Source organism: Hemitrygon akajei, chromosome 9 (assembly GCF_048418815.1).
Source record: "Hemitrygon akajei chromosome 9, sHemAka1.3, whole genome shotgun sequence".
Lineage (NCBI taxonomy): Eukaryota > Metazoa > Chordata > Chondrichthyes > Myliobatiformes > Dasyatidae > Hemitrygon > Hemitrygon akajei.
In genome coordinates, this window is record NC_133132.1 from 123,220,997 (window position 1) to 123,239,227 (window position 18,231).

Below are 18,231 nucleotides of genomic sequence, written 5' to 3' on the forward strand. Positions count from 1 at the left end.
AGAATAAGCATACAATTGCTGATGTATTTTATCACTATTTGCATCGGGCCCACCTCTAATATTCAATTCTGGCTGGTGGACGTTCTAACAGTCAACACAAGATCTAAGCTCCAGAGGTTTTCTTCTAGTTTGGCCTGATTTGAAGCAATTTGTTCATTTGTAGTTCCATTGAAACTGACTTGTTTCAAGGCCGAGACTCAGTAGACCTCTGGTGAGAGATCTCTCATCTACAGCAGATGCATTTCTTGCAGATCATCATCATACATCACAGTGAGTGCTTTCACTATATAAAAAAAATCTTTTGCACCTGTCAGTGCACACATACTTAACCAATATTCACTTAACATGAAGAGTTTCATTTCAGGTGGCATAATCTAAAAGATACTTCAATAAACTGAGAGTGAACTTCAGGAACTGAGCTCATTTGACACAATACAGGTTTCCATTACTTTGTCAGAGGAATGCAGATTTGAGGATGAGATTTGTTTGTGAGATTGACCAAGCTGCCCTCTACCTCCTCCTATACTCTTTCCCTCCCCCACCAGTTCGTCTGCATCGTCTTTGTACTTGAAGTTGAAGCTTAGTGGCATATGACTTACAGTAAAAAAGCAAGGTGTTGTTGGTTGTGTATATATCACTTCTAATAGGGATGATTAGGTAGTAAATGAGATAAAAGAATCCTGCCTGATTTCCCCCAGTCACAGTTGAGATTAGATAACTGTGCCTGTCCTGATAAATATGACACAGTTCAAAATTGACCAGAACATTTACATAATCATAGGAGGCTCTAGTTCTAATACATTGCACTGTAGAGAGTGTTACAGAAATGGGGTGGTCCATGAAGGAATTTAAACACAAAGAAATTAAAACATATAATCGGGGATTAAGATAACATGCACAGAAAAGTGGATGCAGCAGAATTGCAAAAGCAAAATAAAAGACTTCACTGCGGGGAATGACAGAAAAAGCAGTGAAGTCAGAACTGGGAGACATCAAAAATCATGGGAAATTTAATTGAATTAATATTTTTCCTTCCATCTTTCACATACATGAGGAGTAAAAATCTTTATGTTACGTCTCCGTCTAAATATACAATGTGCAATCATAGTAATTTATAATAAATTATAATAAATAGAAGTGTTATTGTAACATAGAAATACACTCAAGTCAGCATGAGTTAATCAGTCTGAAAGTGTTTCGACAGCAGATAGACCATGGTAGCAGCGGCAGAGATAGCAGTGGCAAATACAGTATCTGGAAAGGGACCATCTTGATGTTATGTAGGTTTTGAGAAATGAATGAGAATAAATATGAAGTGAGAGTACTCCTGTCTCAGTGATACAGTGGAATACAAGATAGAGTGTATCTTGAAAATACGCAAAAGTGAAAATACCAATTGGCCACAGAATTATGTTTGGACATTTAAACTTCGAAACAAGCCAGCTTATGTTAAGTGACTGGATTCATATATATAATATCTTTGTGCAGCTATCAGAGAAATTGTTAATCTAGAGTCAGAAGTACAAGAAAATCACCTCTAACCAAAAGGGGTTAACTCGATTTCTAGTTGGATATTTTTAAAAATCAGTTCACTGACATCACAAGCGTTAGAGAAAAGATAAAACTTTGATCTGATGGTGCAATCAAAATGTATACTGCATAGAGTCAAAATTACAATCACAGAACAAAAATCTTCCACTGAATTTCTGCACGAAAGCAAGCTATAAAAATTTGTCGAATTTGATTTCCTCAGTAAGGATATTTTTTGCTCTGGGGGAGGCAGAGAATGTGGAAAGACAGTCACCAGTCGAATAGATATAGTGTGATTTATCTGAAATTGCTCTCCTCAAACTAGTGCTTAGCCAAGTGGAACTAACTACAGCAAAGAGTAACATGAAATGCAGAACAATTGTATCATGCTAAAATTCATATTGCCAATTCCCCACCAAAATTATTTACCTGTTTATTTAAACTTCAAGGTAACAAAGATTTACAAAACATAAAATGCATTTCCTGAACAGAACAGAATTACCCCCATTAGCCAGCAAAGAAGCAATATTTTCTGCATTTTAATTAACTGCTGTCATCTCTTAGAGTTTTCAATCAGATTGTCAGAATTGGAACTTATGACTCACACAACATATTAAATTCCATCTGTCTTCATTATTAACTCCATCTAATGTTGATGGCATAGAAATTCAATTGTTCCTGAAACAAGTGGGTAGGGATGAGTGTGCTGCACAAAGTCCAGAAGCCACGTGACATTTGGTGCTTGTAGCTCATTACATGGACCCATCATGGCATCAAGAAAGTGTCCCGGCGCTCTGTTGCTAGCACTTGCCATCCTCTCTTGCTGTGCTCTCCAGCTATTCATCAAATCAAATTTCTTGGTGGTGTTACACAGCAAGCTTGATCAGATTGAGCCAGCAAACAATGAGATCCTTTACCAGATCCTACAAAGATTAAAGTGTCTAGAACAGCTGCAACAGGGTTGTATGGGAGTCCGGCAGTTGCCCAAGCTGCAAGCCTTCCCCTCTCCACGCCACCGATGTTGTCCAAGGGAAGGGCACTAGAACCCAAGCAGCTTGGCACCGGTGTCGTCGCAGAGCAATGTGTTGTTAAGTGCCTTGCTCAAAGACACAACACGCTGCCTCAGCTGAGGCTCGAACCAGTGACCTTTGGATCACTAGACTAATGCCTTATCCACTAAGCCACGCGCCAACAAAAGTACAAAATGGTAATATGATTGTGATTTTGACTAACACTCTTAATCTTACATGGAGGTAATTTGAGTGGCAGGATATATTTTAGTTCTGGATGTGAGATTGATGTTTAGTGATGCAAGAACGAGGTAAATATGCCACATTCCAGAGATGCACTGCCATGAACTGCCAGTGAATGGGATTCATCAGCAAGGGTGAATAAAATTAAGGCAGGGACGAGCAGAGCAATCGTTGTTGGATTGGTCGTTTTGGAGAGGGCCAGTGTTAGAGTGAGGAGGGTTTGGCTCATCAGGTTTAGGTGAGTTAAGTATCTGGTATGTTTTTTTCTCTTCTTCTTTAGTCTTCATTTCTCACCTGTTAGGTCATAGTTAGAACAGTGAGGATGACCCCAAGGGCAGTGTTACGTGGCTTGTGTAAGGAATGGGAATTGACCTGCAGCCTCCCAGATAACAACATCTACACTGAGCAGCAGCTCTTCAGGAAACGTGATAAGAAAACTGGAGCTGCCGCTCGGTGTCCTTCAGCTCGTACGGGAGGCTGTGGAAATGATAGATAGGATCTATAGGGAGGTAGTCACCCCCAGGATGCAGGAGGCAGGCAACTGTGCGACTGTCAGGAGAAGGAAGGGAAAAGGATAACCAGTGCAGAGTACTCCTGTGGTGATTCCCCTCAATAATAAGTATAACGTTTGGATTCTGTTGAGGGGCATTACCTGCCGGGGGCTGCCTCAGCAACTGGGTTTCTGGCATTGAGTCTGGCACTGTGGCTCAGAAGAGAAGAGAGGGGAAGAAGACTATAGTAGTGGTAAGAGATTCCATAGCTGAAGTGATTAGATTCTGAGGATGCGATAGGGACACATGGATAGTATGTTCCCTCCCAGCTGCCAGGATCAGGCATGTCTCAGATCAGGTCCATGGTATTCTAAAGGGAGAGGGGGAGCAGCTAGACGTCCTGATACATATTGACAGCAATGACATAGTAGGAAAGGCGAGGACATCTTGAGGAGATATTTCAGGGAGCTCGGTAGAAAGCTGAAAAGCTGGACCACCAGGGTAGAAATCTGTGGATTGCTGTCTGTGACACGCGTCAGTGAGGGTGAGAATAGGGTCATTTGGCAGATAAATGCATAGCTGAGGAACTGGTGCAGGGGGCAGGGGATCAGATGTTTGGATCATTGAGATCACTTCTGGGGAAGGTATGAGCTGTACAAAAGGGACGGGTTAGACTTTAACCTGAAGGGAACAAACATCCTTGTGGGTAGGTTTGCTAGAGCTGTTCGGGAGTGCTTAAACTAACTTGCCGGGGGAGGGGAACTGGAGTGTTAGGGCTGAGGATGGGGAAGTTGGTTTACAGAGACATTGTGTAGTGAGACTACTAGCAAGGACTGGCTGATGATAGGGCAAAATTGCAGTCAAGTCTAATGTAAAAGGGGGACAAAATCGAAAAGGTGATAAATACAGGACTGGAGGTGATATATTTGAATTCACGCAGTATATGGAATAAGGTGGGACATTGTGAGCATCAGTAGGTCATGGCTGAAAGAAAGTTATAGCTGGGAGTTTAATGTCCAAGGATACATATTGTATTGAAGGGCAAGCAGTTAGGTAGAGGGGATGGGGTGGCTCTGTTGGTAAAAGATAAAATCAAATCCTTAGAAAGAGGGGGCATAGGATTGAAAGGTTTAAAATCCTTGTGGATAGAGCTAAGAAACTGCAAGGGTAAAAGGACCAGTGCTGGAAGTTATATACAGGTCTCTGAATTGTAGCAAACATGTTCAAGGTTCAACGTTCAAGGTACATTTATTATTAAAGTATGTATGCATTATACAACTCTGAAACCTTCAAGTGGATGGGCCACAGCAGCAAAAGACCATGAACATACACTCATTGTCAATCTTACTAGGTACAAGAGATACCTAATAAAGTGGCCACTGAGGTTGGGTAGTCAAGATGATTGCAACAGGTTGAATGGCCTCCTTTTGTGTCATAATAATCAAATCATCTACTACAGCGAAGGAAGCCAAACATTGCTGTAGTAGACGATAAACTTCTGCTCTTTTGTATTTTGTCATCATCCTCCTATTTTTGCATCTTCCTTTGACTTACTTTTGGCTAGTTGTCAATAAGTTTTATCCACCACAGTTAGGGTTTATAAATTTCTACATAGTAGTGCTAACGTGCCATTTAAATACAATGCTATTTCGCATTGCTTCACTATTTGTATATCAAAGTTAATTATCAATTCTCTTTTCAAAGATTGTATTCATAAGCTGACTTAATTCTTCAGTTTTAATTCAATGACTGTATTAGTTGTGACTGAATTAGAATTAATTGCCACTGATATCAAAGAGCAGTCTGTACCTCAGACAATGGCAAACACACTCAGAAGTGGTGGGGGTTGAGGCAGGAGGAGCATAAATTTTACAGTACATGCACAATGACGTACAGCCCAAACAAGGAGGGTATTTATCTACAGGTTGAGTTAAAAAAGAATTACCTGGCCCCCAAAGGGCCTTTTTAACCAGAGGAGAAGTCAAAGAGTCCAAGCTTTCCTTGCGAAAACCTGCCTAAGTGAAATTTCAGTTTTAAAGGAACAAAAGAAAAATGGATTCTCTGTAAGTTAAGAGCAGGTGGGCTCTTTTGAATCTTATATGGTAACCTCTGCCATTTGCTGCTTTGGGATTCAACACCACTTTGAAAGGGTACTCTCTAAGGAATTACCATATGCCAGACATCATTGACTGCATATTTACAGTGGTTACCTGATCTCTCATTAATTTTTTGAGTGGTTGACAAATTAGCTGAACAGCAAGAATTAGACACCAAAATTAACTGATCTTCAATAGAAGTGTTCACAAAAGTCCAATCACAAACAAGTGAAGCTTTCCCAAAACGTCAAATGTTTACTCTTTTCCATAGATGCTGCCTGGCCTGCTGGGTTCCTCCAGCATTTTAAGACATCCATCAGGATCTGACCAACGAGCATGTCTTCCCTACCCAAACCCACATTCTGCTTTCCACAGGGATCGCTCCTGACGCGACTCCCTTGTCCATTTGTCCCTCCCCATTGATCTCCCTCCTGACACTTATCCTTGCAAGTGGAACAAGTGCTACATCTGCCCCTATACCTCCTCCCTCACTACCATTCAGGGCCCCAGTCAATCGTTTCAGGTGAAGTGACCTGTAAATCTGTTGGGGTCATCGACTGTATCCAGTGCTCCCAGTGTGGCCTCCTGTATATCAATGAGACCCAATGTAGATTGAGAGAGGCTTCACTGAGCACCTACGCTCCATATGCTAGAAAAAGCAGGATCTCCCAGTAGCAACCAATTTTAATTCCACTTCCCGTTCCCATTCCGACAGTCCATGATCACCTCTACTATCACAATGAGGTCACACTCAGGTTGGAGGAGCAACACCTTATTTTCCATCTTGGTAGCCTCCAACCTGATGGCATGAACATTGATCTCTCAGACTTCCAGTAAAGTCCCCCTGCACTCTCCTTCACCATTCTCCATTCCCATTTCCCTCTCTCAGCTTATCTCCTTACCTGCCCATCTCCTCTCTCTGGTGCTCTTCTCTCCCTTCTCTTGCTTCCATGGCCTTCTGTCCTCTCCTATCAGATTCCCACTTCTCCAGACCTTTATCTATTTCACAAATTGACTTCCCAGATCTTTACTTCACTCATCCCCCCTCCAGGCTTCATCTATCACCTTGTGTTTCTTTCTCCCCTCCCCCACCTTCTTACTCTGACTTCTCATCTTTTTTCTCCAGTCCTGGCGAAGGATCTGAGGCTGAAACATCGACTGTTTACTTTGCCCATAGATGCTGCCTGGCCTGTTTTCCTCCAGCATTCCATGTTTGCAAAAGAGCTGGTTTCATTCTTTGCCCCATTCAGATCCAAGAATTAAAACTGAGCCCTTTAAATACTAGCAGATACTTTCTTTTAAACTGCTAACATCCTAGGGACGCTAATTAATATGGGTCTAGCAACCACAATGGCAAATATTTTACTTAAAATATATACCCTATGCAGCCAACCTAACTTGTGGCACATCTGGTATTGTGATGCAGAATCTGGGAAGATGTTGAAAGGATGCTGTATTAAAATAAAACACTGTACATTTGATAGGATTCAGATTACCACATACTGTATATAACAGTAACATTCCCATGACCTCACAATGAACAACCATGAGAAAGAACACAGTCAAGTGTGCAGCATTTATAATAGGACTCAGTGGAAAACTCCTTAAACAGTAAGGAAATGTATAACCAATTAGTAAAGATCTTGCACAGTGATTCTTGGAATCATAAACAATGTTCTGCACTAGAGTAAATAGAATAATGCACTACTAGGAAAATTACATTTGTTTTATGCTACTTTTGTGTTGGGGTGGGGGTAGCAGGGATGTATGAAGAGGGGAAGCACCCTGCCAATTAATATGAGTTTATGACCTAAATTCATTTGAAATATGAGGATCTTTTTCTGAGGCTTAGGCATGAATGAAAACAAATACTGTATAAAAACTGCAACATCCTCCTCTGTCAAAAATATGCAGCTATTTTTAGCAGCTGATAAACAACTTGGCTTATAACTCCAAAACATAAAAGACACTTACAAAAAAACAGTGACATAGAACAAAAGGTCAATCTGAATGACTTGCATTGAGAGGAGCAAGGCAAAGAGAGGGTAGGAAAGCAAGTAAATGCTTGACCATGCTGGTGCCAACATTGCACACTGATATATTGACCAATGCAAAACATAAAGGTACAATCAATACAAATTTTACTATATAAAGTAGATTATCCTAGAAGTGATTCATCCCTTTTGTTGTCATATCTTGTTTCCTGTGTAAGCAAGGTTGAAATCTATTGGAAGTGTCATGATAGTTGACCACGGACTATGATTATTTTTCTTCATTGTATCTGGAAAGGTTAGCAAATCTTTCATGTAGCATGATTTAATATAATAGTTTCTCTCTGTCAGAGTTATTTTTCATCAAAATTATGGCAACAGTCATGTTAAGGAAAGAGAACTTGCATTTCTATGAAATACCAGACTGGAACAATTTACTTCAAGACCAAAGAGAAGTGATAGGCACATTAATGGAAGGCAATCAGTTGTGAAATCAAAGGATATTTTTTTAAAAATGTAGTGGATAATTAATTTAACTGCATTGTTTCTGTTTTATTTTTGTTTCATTCTCATTATAGAATTTGGTTGGGGTAGGATCACATTTGTAATTACGGATAAATGTCAACATTCAAACAAATTAAGTATTGTTCTCTATTACTTACTGCCCATTATGCTACTGGCTTTGAGGGCAGCAAAGAAAGCCCTCCATCTCTGGCAGTGTTCAAAGCTTCCTTCATTGTGTCAGTAGCTTCCTCTCAGTTTTCACTACATGCAAATCCCAGGTGGAGACTCAGGAATACCGTTGCATTCAGATGTAGAAGGATTCTTCATTGCTGTTTCCATAACAATTTTGTTTTACCAGTCAGGGTTGTTAGCCCTGAGCTGAGCCCCTGAACATGGAGAGCCACTCTTAGTCTGCCTTCCACACTTTGATGCAGTTTGGCATGGGTGACCATACCAAAAGTCAAAGTATAGGACCCGGACTCCAGCCAACAGAGCTCTTCGTGTCTCTGAGGCACGCAAGTCTCCAAACCATGACAAGGTTGTGGTCCTCTTAGAAGATTGTTCTGTATAGAAAGGCCATAATGAGAAATCAAGGTCGCATAACTATCCAGTATGGAGCCTTCAATGTCCTGGATTGCAAAGATTTGCAGAGTGCTGTATCCTACCTGCCGTCAAGGACATTTTCAAGAGACAGTACTTCAAAAAGGCAGCATCCATCAATAAAGATGCTCACCATCTGAGGCATGCCCTCTCCATGTTACTAGCATTGGGGAGGAGGTACAGGAGCATGAAGACCCACACTCAACATTTTAGGAACGGCTTCTTCCTTTCTGCCATCAGATTTCAAAGTATAAAGTTCAAAGTAATGGTTTATCAAAGTGCATACGTATATGTCACCAGATGCAACCCTGCAGCTATACACAGTAAATCCAAGAAGCAGAATAAATTCAATGAAAAGTTGCACCCAGCAGAACAGACAACCAACCAATGTACAAAGGACAACAGACTCTGCAAATACATAAGATGGAAAAATAATAAACAAACAAACAAACAAATAAATAAATAAACAATAAATATCAAGAACATTAGATGACAAGTCCTTGAAAGTGAGTCCATAGGTGTGGAAACAGTTCAGTGATGGGGCCAGTGAAGTTGAGTGAAGTTATCACTCAACTTCAAGAGCCTATTGGTTGAGGGGAAAGACTGTTGCTGAACCTGGTATTGTGGGTCCTCAAGCTCCTGTACCTTCTTCCTGACGGCAGCAGTGAGAAGAGAGCATGGTCTGGGTGGTGGAGGTAATTGAAAATGTATGCTACTTTCTTGTGACAGCACTCCTGTGTAGATGCGCTCAATGATGGGGAGGGCTTCACCATGATGGACTGGGCCGTATCTAATTCCTTTTGTAGCATTTTCTGTTCAAGGATATTGGTATTTCCATACCAGGCTGTGACGCAGCCAGTCAATAAATTCTCCACCATATATCTACAGAATTCTGTTGAAGATTTAGATGTCATGCCAAATCTTCACAAGTTTCTAAGGAAGTAGAGAGTCTGCTGTGCATCCTTCATAATTACATTTACATGCAGAGCCTAGGATAGATCCTCTGAAAAGATAACACTGAGGAATTTAAAGTTGCTAACTCTCTCCAACTCTGATTCCCCAGTGGCTCATGGAACCTCTGGTTTCTGACTCCTGAGGTCAAGAATCAGTTCCTTGGTCTTTCTGACATTTAGTGAGAGCTTGTTTTTGTAGTGTCACCCACCCAGATTTCAATCTCCCTACTATATAGTCTGGTCTGTCACCACCTTTGATTCAGTCTACAACAGTGGCTTTATCAGTGAACTTGAATATGTCTTTGGAGCTGTGTTTAGTCATAACTATAAAGTGAGTAGAGCAGGGGGCTAAGCACACAGCCTTGTGCACCTGTGCTGATGGAGAATGTGGAGGAGATGTTGCCAATCCAAACTCACAGGGGTCTGCAAGTGAGGAAATAGAGGATCCAATTGCAAAGGAGGTATTGAGGCCAAGGTCTTGAAGCTTATTGATTAGTTTTGAGGGGATGGTAGTAGTAAATGCTGAGGTGTGGTTGATAAAGAACATCCTGATGTATGCAGCTTTGCTGTCCAGATGTTCCAGGGTTGAGTGAGAGTCAAGTAAATGTCATCTGCTGTGGACCTGTTGTGCCATAGGCAGATTGGTATGGATCCAAGTTGTCTCTAAGGCAGGCATTGATATGCTTCATCACCGGCCTCTTAAAGCACTTCATCACAGTGGATGTAATTGCTACTGAATGATAGTCATTGAGGCAGCTTACCACGTTTTCTTGAGCAAAGGTATAACTGAAGCTTGCTTGAAGTAGGTGGGTAGCTCAGACTGCTGAAGCAAGAGGTTAAAGATATCAGTGAACACTCCAGCCAGTTGAACAGCATAGGTCTTTATTATTTGGCCAGATACCTAGATACCTCTTCTGGGCAGAAGTTTTCCATGAGTTTACTCTCCTGAAGAATGCTCTCATATCAGCCTCAGAGACTGAGATCACAAGGTCATCAGGGGCTGTGGGAGTTTGTGAAATTTCCTCCCATGTTTTGATGGTCAAAGCAAGCATAAAAAGCTTTGAGCTCATCTGGGAGCGAAGCCCTGTTGTCACCTATGTCGCTTGCTTTCACCTTGTAGCATTCAAGCCCTGCTGCAGCTGTCAAGGCATCCCCTTTGGTCTGGAATCGCTACTTTGCACACGTGAATGCTTTGCAGAGATAATACCTAGACATCTTGTAACTTACTTGGTCGCCAGTCCTGAATGCCTCTGATCTGGCCCTCAGCAGATTGTGGATCTCATGGTTCATCCAGGGCTTCTGGCTGGGGAAGACTCTGAATAATTTGGTGGGGACACACTCGACCATGCAAGTTTTAATAAAGTTCATGACAACTGTGGTGTATTCATTCAGATCCTCTGATGAGTCCTTGAACACGGTCCGATCTACCAACACAAAGCAATCCTGTAGCCATTCCTCTGCCTCCCACAACCATCTCTTTGTTGTCCTTATCTCTCAATCCTTACTCTTTAGCTTCTGCCTGTTTGCAGGTTGGAAAACATCAGCCAAGTGATCAGATTTTCTGAAATTTGGCTTAGACATGGAACAATAAGCATTCGTAAGGTAGTGTAGCAGTGGTCTATTGTGTTGGGATCCCTGGTGCTGCAGGTCACATGCTGATGACAATTGGTCAGAAAATTCTTCAAATAAGCCTAACTGAAGTCCCTAACAATGATTTGAAATCCTTTGGGGGTGGACAGCTTCTTGTTTGATGATGGCAGCATTCAATATCTTGAGTGCCTGGCTCATACTGGTTTTTGGCAGTATGCAAGCTGCGGTCAGGATAATGGAGGAGAACACTCTTGTTAAGTAGAATGGTTGGCACTTAATCGTTAGATGTTCCACTTTGCGGGAACAAGAGTGCAACAAGACCAAGACACTGTGTCTGAGCACCACAGAGAGTTTATCACGAAACACAGCCCCCACCTCTTGTCTTCTCCAAATCAGAAATCTAGTCCATCTGGTGTATTGAGAAGTCTTTGGGTGTAGTCACCAAGTGTGGCATGTTCTGAGTGAGCAATGTCTCCATAAAACATGGAATGCAGCAGTTCCTCACTTCCCTCCAATAGAGAAATCTTGTCCTTAAATCCTCAATTTTCTTCACGAGCAACTATACATTTACTAATGAGTGCTGGGTAGAGGACTTTGCTTTGCTTGGCATTTCAGCCTGGCTTTGAGTACTTCCCTCCTCTCTCTTCTGACTATGGCAATGTACCTCTGTCTGCTCAAAGGTGCCATACCTGCATGCTTAAGATTTAAGTCCACCGTCCTTCAGAGGATCATGAAAATGCTAGTAGATTAAGAGAGTTTAAAGCATGTTGCTTAAAGGGAAATTATAGGCTCAAGATTGCAGTGAGAGTAATTCAGGATAGGCATATTTAGAAGTTTTGTAAGCAGCCCGCAACACAACATCATAGTTCACTGGCATTTATTTCTGAATGGCCTATGAACACTGCTTGCCTTTTGCACTATTTACTTATTTTTGTAACTTATAATAATTTCTATGTCTTGGTCTCTACTGCTACCACAAAACACCAAAATTCATGACATATGTCAGTGATAATAAATCCAATTTTGATAAAATTGGCATTAATTTTTGGAAGGAAGGACAGATTTTTCAAAAGCAGTATTAATTAGTAAATAGCTCATTAATTTGGATAGTACTGAGGTACTAAATAAATGCAAACATTTACAGCATATTGCTCCCTTCAGGACATTAACCTGAGCTTTGATTTATCTCAATTGAATAAAATTGTTATGGTCCGGTCTGGAGCCCGCTTTCCGGGTCTTGATCCGGTCCGCAGACTCCGGACTCTGGGTCTTGTAGCCGTCCCTCCTTTCACCCTTGAGCCCAAATAGGATCATCTTGGCTTAAGGAGGTGCACCTGAGACCTATCGGCTTGCAGGTGGATATAAGGAGCTCTGGGACTGAGTCTAGTTGTTGTTAACATGTTTTGTCCTGACTGGTTTGTACTGTTTGCCTGGCTATCCTGTTTTGACCCTGGCTTGGAGTACCCACTGTTAATCATCTAGCTCTGTAAGTCTGTTCTTGTAGTCACCCTGGACTGAGCTCCCTTCTGATCCCTTGCCTCTGCTGGGTAAGCAGGCTGGACTGCTGTTGCCTGGTGGGGGACTCTCACCCTTTCCTACCCCTTGCTCCTGATGGGTTGTGCCTGTAACCTGACCAGGTGCCCTGTGACCTGCCCTGGCCCTTGTGTTCCTGCCTGGGAGGCTGGGCCCTGCCCAGGGGGCTATCTGCCCAGCATTCCTCGTCTCATAGACCCATCCTTTAGCCTAGCCAGGGTCTGGCCTTTGCCATAAACTTTCTGAACCCCAGGATTGCTGTTGCATGCCATGGTCTCCCCATCGTGTTCTATCCTTTAGTTCTTCCTGTCCTGCCCCTCGTACTTTGGTGCCTGCGTCCTGCATTTGGGTCCAGTCTCCACGTCCCTTTGTGACAAAAATAATGGTCTTCTCCCCTTGTAATGTCAGTCTGTATTGCTGTAAGACATACTAAAATAAGAATGGTTATTTTCTTATTTGAGTTACAAAGTTAGTGTACTCTGAGCAAATATTTATGGATTGCATATCATGGCAGAGTAGCTTTCTTTCAACATAGGGATTAGAATATTCTTATGCTGTGAGAAAGATGCCTCTTCATTCCCACTGCATAACATTATACAGCAATGTTAGTTGTGTTAATATTGTGGCAGCTCTTAAAAATAATTATTTGTTGATGCAGTGTACCAATGAGAATAGCCTGCACAACAATTCCTGCTACATAAATAGCACAAAGTCCACTCTGTGGTTTTAATAGAGGTCTTTTAGAAGACAATGTTTGTAAATTGATTATTTTCATTGATGTGTGCATTACATTCATAAAATCCAAGATGAGAACTAGATACAAAAGAGATTAGTAGAAACTTTACACATGTGGGATATCAGAATGTATATTCTTTGGTCACATGTGGTAATTAATGATTTTTACATTACAGCTTTCAAAAAAAAAGTAAGGCTGTTATAAAAGTGGATGGGAGAAAGTTGGAAAATGTGATCAAAACCAATCCCCTTGTGTCTTAAAAGTGAGCACAAGGAACCATAGCCAAGAGAAGTTATCAAATTAACAGGAAAACAGACTTCCCTCATTTTTCAAAAATATCCCTTTATTCAACCTAATTCCATGTGCAAAAAAAAAATGTTAAACACTGCACAGACTGAAAATACAAAACATGGATAGAAAATGATGGATTTGCTGGAAAGCAGCAGCGTGTAGGGGAATTGCATCTGGAACAAAGTTTGTGCGCGACCACGCTGTCTGCCCACTGGTACCTTGTCATTCTGGGTCCCTGTCCTGGATGTAGACTGCCTGAATACAGGTTTTCACTGCATGCACTTCCTCTGCTGCATAGCCAAGTTTATTTCTTTGGTGATAAGAAGGAGAACACCATAAGGGTTAAGTTGTAGTGAGAAGAGTACAGAAAGTAAGGTACGTACTTGCGTATGTATCCTCAAAGTCAGAATTTTTTTATACACAAGAAATTGGAAACAAAAAAAGAATTGGACGTGACAATATGGTCCCCTTCAATTGACGTGATCATGGCACAAAATGTCATTGCATAAATGGTAAGTATCATCACCACCTGGAATCTATCAGCCCTTGCTTCCAAGCACACATACCTTTGACCAGCAGGAGAGAACAAAGTGTAGCAGCAAAAATGTCATAAAATTATTTGGCAATGTTGCTGCCAGACTGGACAGATGACAGAATATGCAGGCAGTATTTGCAGCAGTGTTAATTGTATGAGGGTGCAATGGAATTTGTAACTGTTAGCTGTGATTCCCAAATGATAGATGAGCAATGCCAGTATGGTGCCTTGAGCAGTGATTGAGGTTAATGGTACAATATGGCATTTGAAGATTTGACCTCAGCTCCCTGGCTTCTATGATGTCAATAAAAAGTATGATCAGTGTGTATTGAATACAGAAATCAAACAAATAAACATGCAGCCCAAAATACAATGGGAGTGAGTACAGATACAACCACTTTTTTGGAGTCTATCCAATGATCACCTTAGTGGATTAATGCATCTTCATTAGAACATTTTTGGATTAGGGGTTTACTACTTTGGAAAGAAAGTTTTTTTTAACCTTTGCATCCACCCTTTAACAGTATGAAGCATTCCATAAGATATAGGAGCAGAATTAGGCCATTTGGCCCATCAAGTCTGCCCCACCATTTTGTCATGGCTGATCCATTCTCCCTCTTAGCTACAATCTCCTTGCTTCTCCCTGTATCCCTTCATGACTTGACTAATCAAGAACCTATCAATCTCTGCCTCAGATATACCCAATGAGTTAGCCTCAACGGGCAGTGAAACGACAATACAGGGACAGTATCTAGACACAACTCTCCAGCAACAACACACACAGCTCATGGCACACCATCGCAGACCTCAAAGCTAAGGGCAGTGGTGCTGCCAACATCGCTGCCTCTCTCTCAGATGAGTTATATCGTTTTTACACTCAGTTCCATATCTCCAACACTGAGCCCCTGAGGACAGCTGCCAAAGCGACCTGCAGCTTTGTCATCTCTGAGGCTGAAGTACCCAGGTGTTTCCAATGGGTCGACAATTGCAAGGCTGTGGGACCAGATGGCATCCCAGGGCAGATACTCAGGATGTGCACGACACAACTGGCAGGTGTGTTTACAGACATTTTTAATCCCTCCCTCTCCCAGAGTGCCTTCCTGCTTCAAAACATCCAGCGTTGTCCCTGTACCTAAAAAGACCAAGGTAGCATGTCTGAACGACTGGTGTCCTGTCACACTCACCTCAATAATCAGCAAATGCTTTGAGAGACTGGTCAAGGACTACATCTGTAGCTACCACCCACATTGGACCCCCTACAATTTACCTACCGACACAACCCAATCGACAGATGACACAATAGCCACTGCTCTACACACTGTCCTTACACATCTGGAGAAGAAGGATGCTTCAATTAGAATGCTGCTCTTGGACTACAGTTCAGCATTCAACACCATAATTCCATCCAGTCTTGACAAGAAGCTCAGGGACCTCGGCCTTCACCCTGCCTTGTGTAGCTGCATCCTGGACTTCTGGTCAGATCGCCGGCAGGTAGTAAGAGTAGGCTCCCTCACCTCTACCCCTCTGACCCTCAACAGAGGTGCCCCTCAGGGCTGTGTCCTAAGCCCTCTCCTTTACTCTCTGTATAATCATGACTGTGTTGCCACACACAGCTCCAATCTGCTAATTAAATTTGCTGACGACACTACACTGATTGGCCTAAGCTCAAATAATAATGAGGCAGCCTACAGAGAAGAAGTCATCACACTGACACAGTGGCATCATGAAAATAACCTCTCCCTCAATGTCACAAAAACAAAGGAGCTGGTTGTGGATTACAGGAGGAATGGAGACAGGCTAACCCCTATTGACATCAATGGATCTGGTGTTAAAAGGGTGAACACCTTTAAGTTCCTCTGCATCCACACATCACCGAGGATCTCGCATGGTCTGTACACACTGTACAACAGTGCCTCTTTCACTTCAGATGGTTAAAGAAGTTTTGTTTGGGCCTGCAAAGCCTAAGGACTTTCTACAATGGGCACAATTGAGAGTATCCTCACTGGTTTGGGAACTGTACTTCCTTCAAACACAGGGCTCTGCAGAGAGTGGTACGGACAGCCCAGCACATCTGTAGATGTGAACGTCCCACTATTCAGGATATTTACAGAGACAGGTGCATAAAATGATCAATGGGGACCCGAGTCACCATAACCACAAACTGTTCTAGATGCTACCATCTGGAAAACGGTACCGCAGCATAAAAAGGAGGGCCAACTGGCTCCAGAACAGCTTCTTCCACCAGGCAATCAGACTGCTTAATTCATGCTGACACAACTGCATTTCTATGTTATATTGACTATCCTGTTATATATACTTGTGGTGAACTACATATACCTGTCTGGACACGCCCCCTGCTGACTGCTCCTGTGGCCCTCCCACTGACCATGGCTCCTCCCACAGACCCCGGTATAAAGGCGATTGAGGCCTGAGCCCGGCCCTCAGTCTCCAGGATGTAGTATGGTGGTCAACTACTGCTTGTTCTTTCTTCCAGTCAATAAAAGCCGATATTTCGCCTCACGTCTCAGAGAGTTATTGATGGTGCATCAATACTATTTATTACAAATTACTATAAATTGCACATTGCACATTTAGATGGAGACGTAATGTAAAGATTTTACTCCTTATGTATGCGAAGGATGTAAGAAATAAAGTCAATTCTAATTCTTTGACTAAAGAATTGCTCCTCATCTCTGTTTAAAATGGATGAATCCTCTATTCTGATGCTGTGTCCCCTGGTCTTAGACTTTCCCACATTAGGAAACATTCTCTCCACATCCACCCTGTTGAAGCTTTTCAATATTCAATAGGTTTCAGTAAGATCACCCCTCATTCTTCTAAATAACCGTGAGTACAGGCCAGGGCCAACAAACGCTCCTCATATGATAAGCCTTACAATGCCAGAATCATTTTCATGAACATCCTTTGTGTCCTCTCCAATGTCAGCACATCCTCTCTTAAATAAGGGACCCCAAACTGCTTACAATACTCCAAGTGAGACCTCATCAGTGCCTCATAAAGGCTCAACATTACATCCTTACTTTTATATTCTAGTCCTCTTGAAATGAATGCTAACATTGCATTTGCCTTCCTCACCACAGACTCAACCTGCAAAATAATTTTTAGGGAATCTTGCACTAGGACTCCCTTTGCACCTCCGATTTTTGAATTTTCTCTCCTTTTAGAAAATAGTCTATCCTTTTATTTCTTCTACCAAAGTACATGACCATCCACTTCCTGACAGTGTATTCAATCTGACACTTCTTAGCCCATTCTCTTAACTTCTCTATGTCCTTCTGTAGCCGGTCAACTTCCTCAAAACTACCTGTCCCTCCACTAATATTTGTATTGTCTACAAACTTGGCCACAAAGCTATCACCCAGGTCTTTGAAATATAACGTAAAAAGAATCAGTCCCAACACAGAGCCCTGTGGAGCAAAACTAGTTACCGGTAGCCAACCAGAAAGGCTCCCTTTATTCCCATAGTTTGCCTCCTGCCAATGAGCCACTGCTTTATCCATGCTGGCATCTTTCCTGTAATACCATGGGCTATTAACTCCTTAAGCAGCCTCATGAGCGACACCTAGTTAAAGGCCTTCTAAAATCCAAGTACACAACATTCACCAATTCTCCTTTGTCTATCCTGATTGTTATTTCTTCAAAGAATTCCAAAAGATTTATCAGGCAAGATGTTCCATCAATGAAACTATGCTGACTATGGCTTATTTTATCATGTGCCTCCAAGTACCTCCAAACCACATCCTTAACAATTAACTCCAATATCTTCCCAACCACTGAGGTCAGGCTAACTGGCCCATAATTTCCTTTTTTTTCTGCCTCTTTCCCTTCTTAAACAGTGGAAAGACATTTGCAATTTTCCTGCCCTCAGGAACCATGCTAGAATTTATTGATTTTTGAAAGATCATTACTAATGCCTCCACAATCTCTTCAGCTATCTCTTTCAAAACCTTGAGGTGTATAACATATGGTCAGGATGATTTATCTATCTTCAGACCTTCAAGTTTCTGAACAACCTACTTCCTAGTAATGGCAACTTTACTCACTTCTGCCCTCTGACATATTTGAATTTCCAGCATACTGCTAGTGTTTTCCACAGTGAAGATTGAT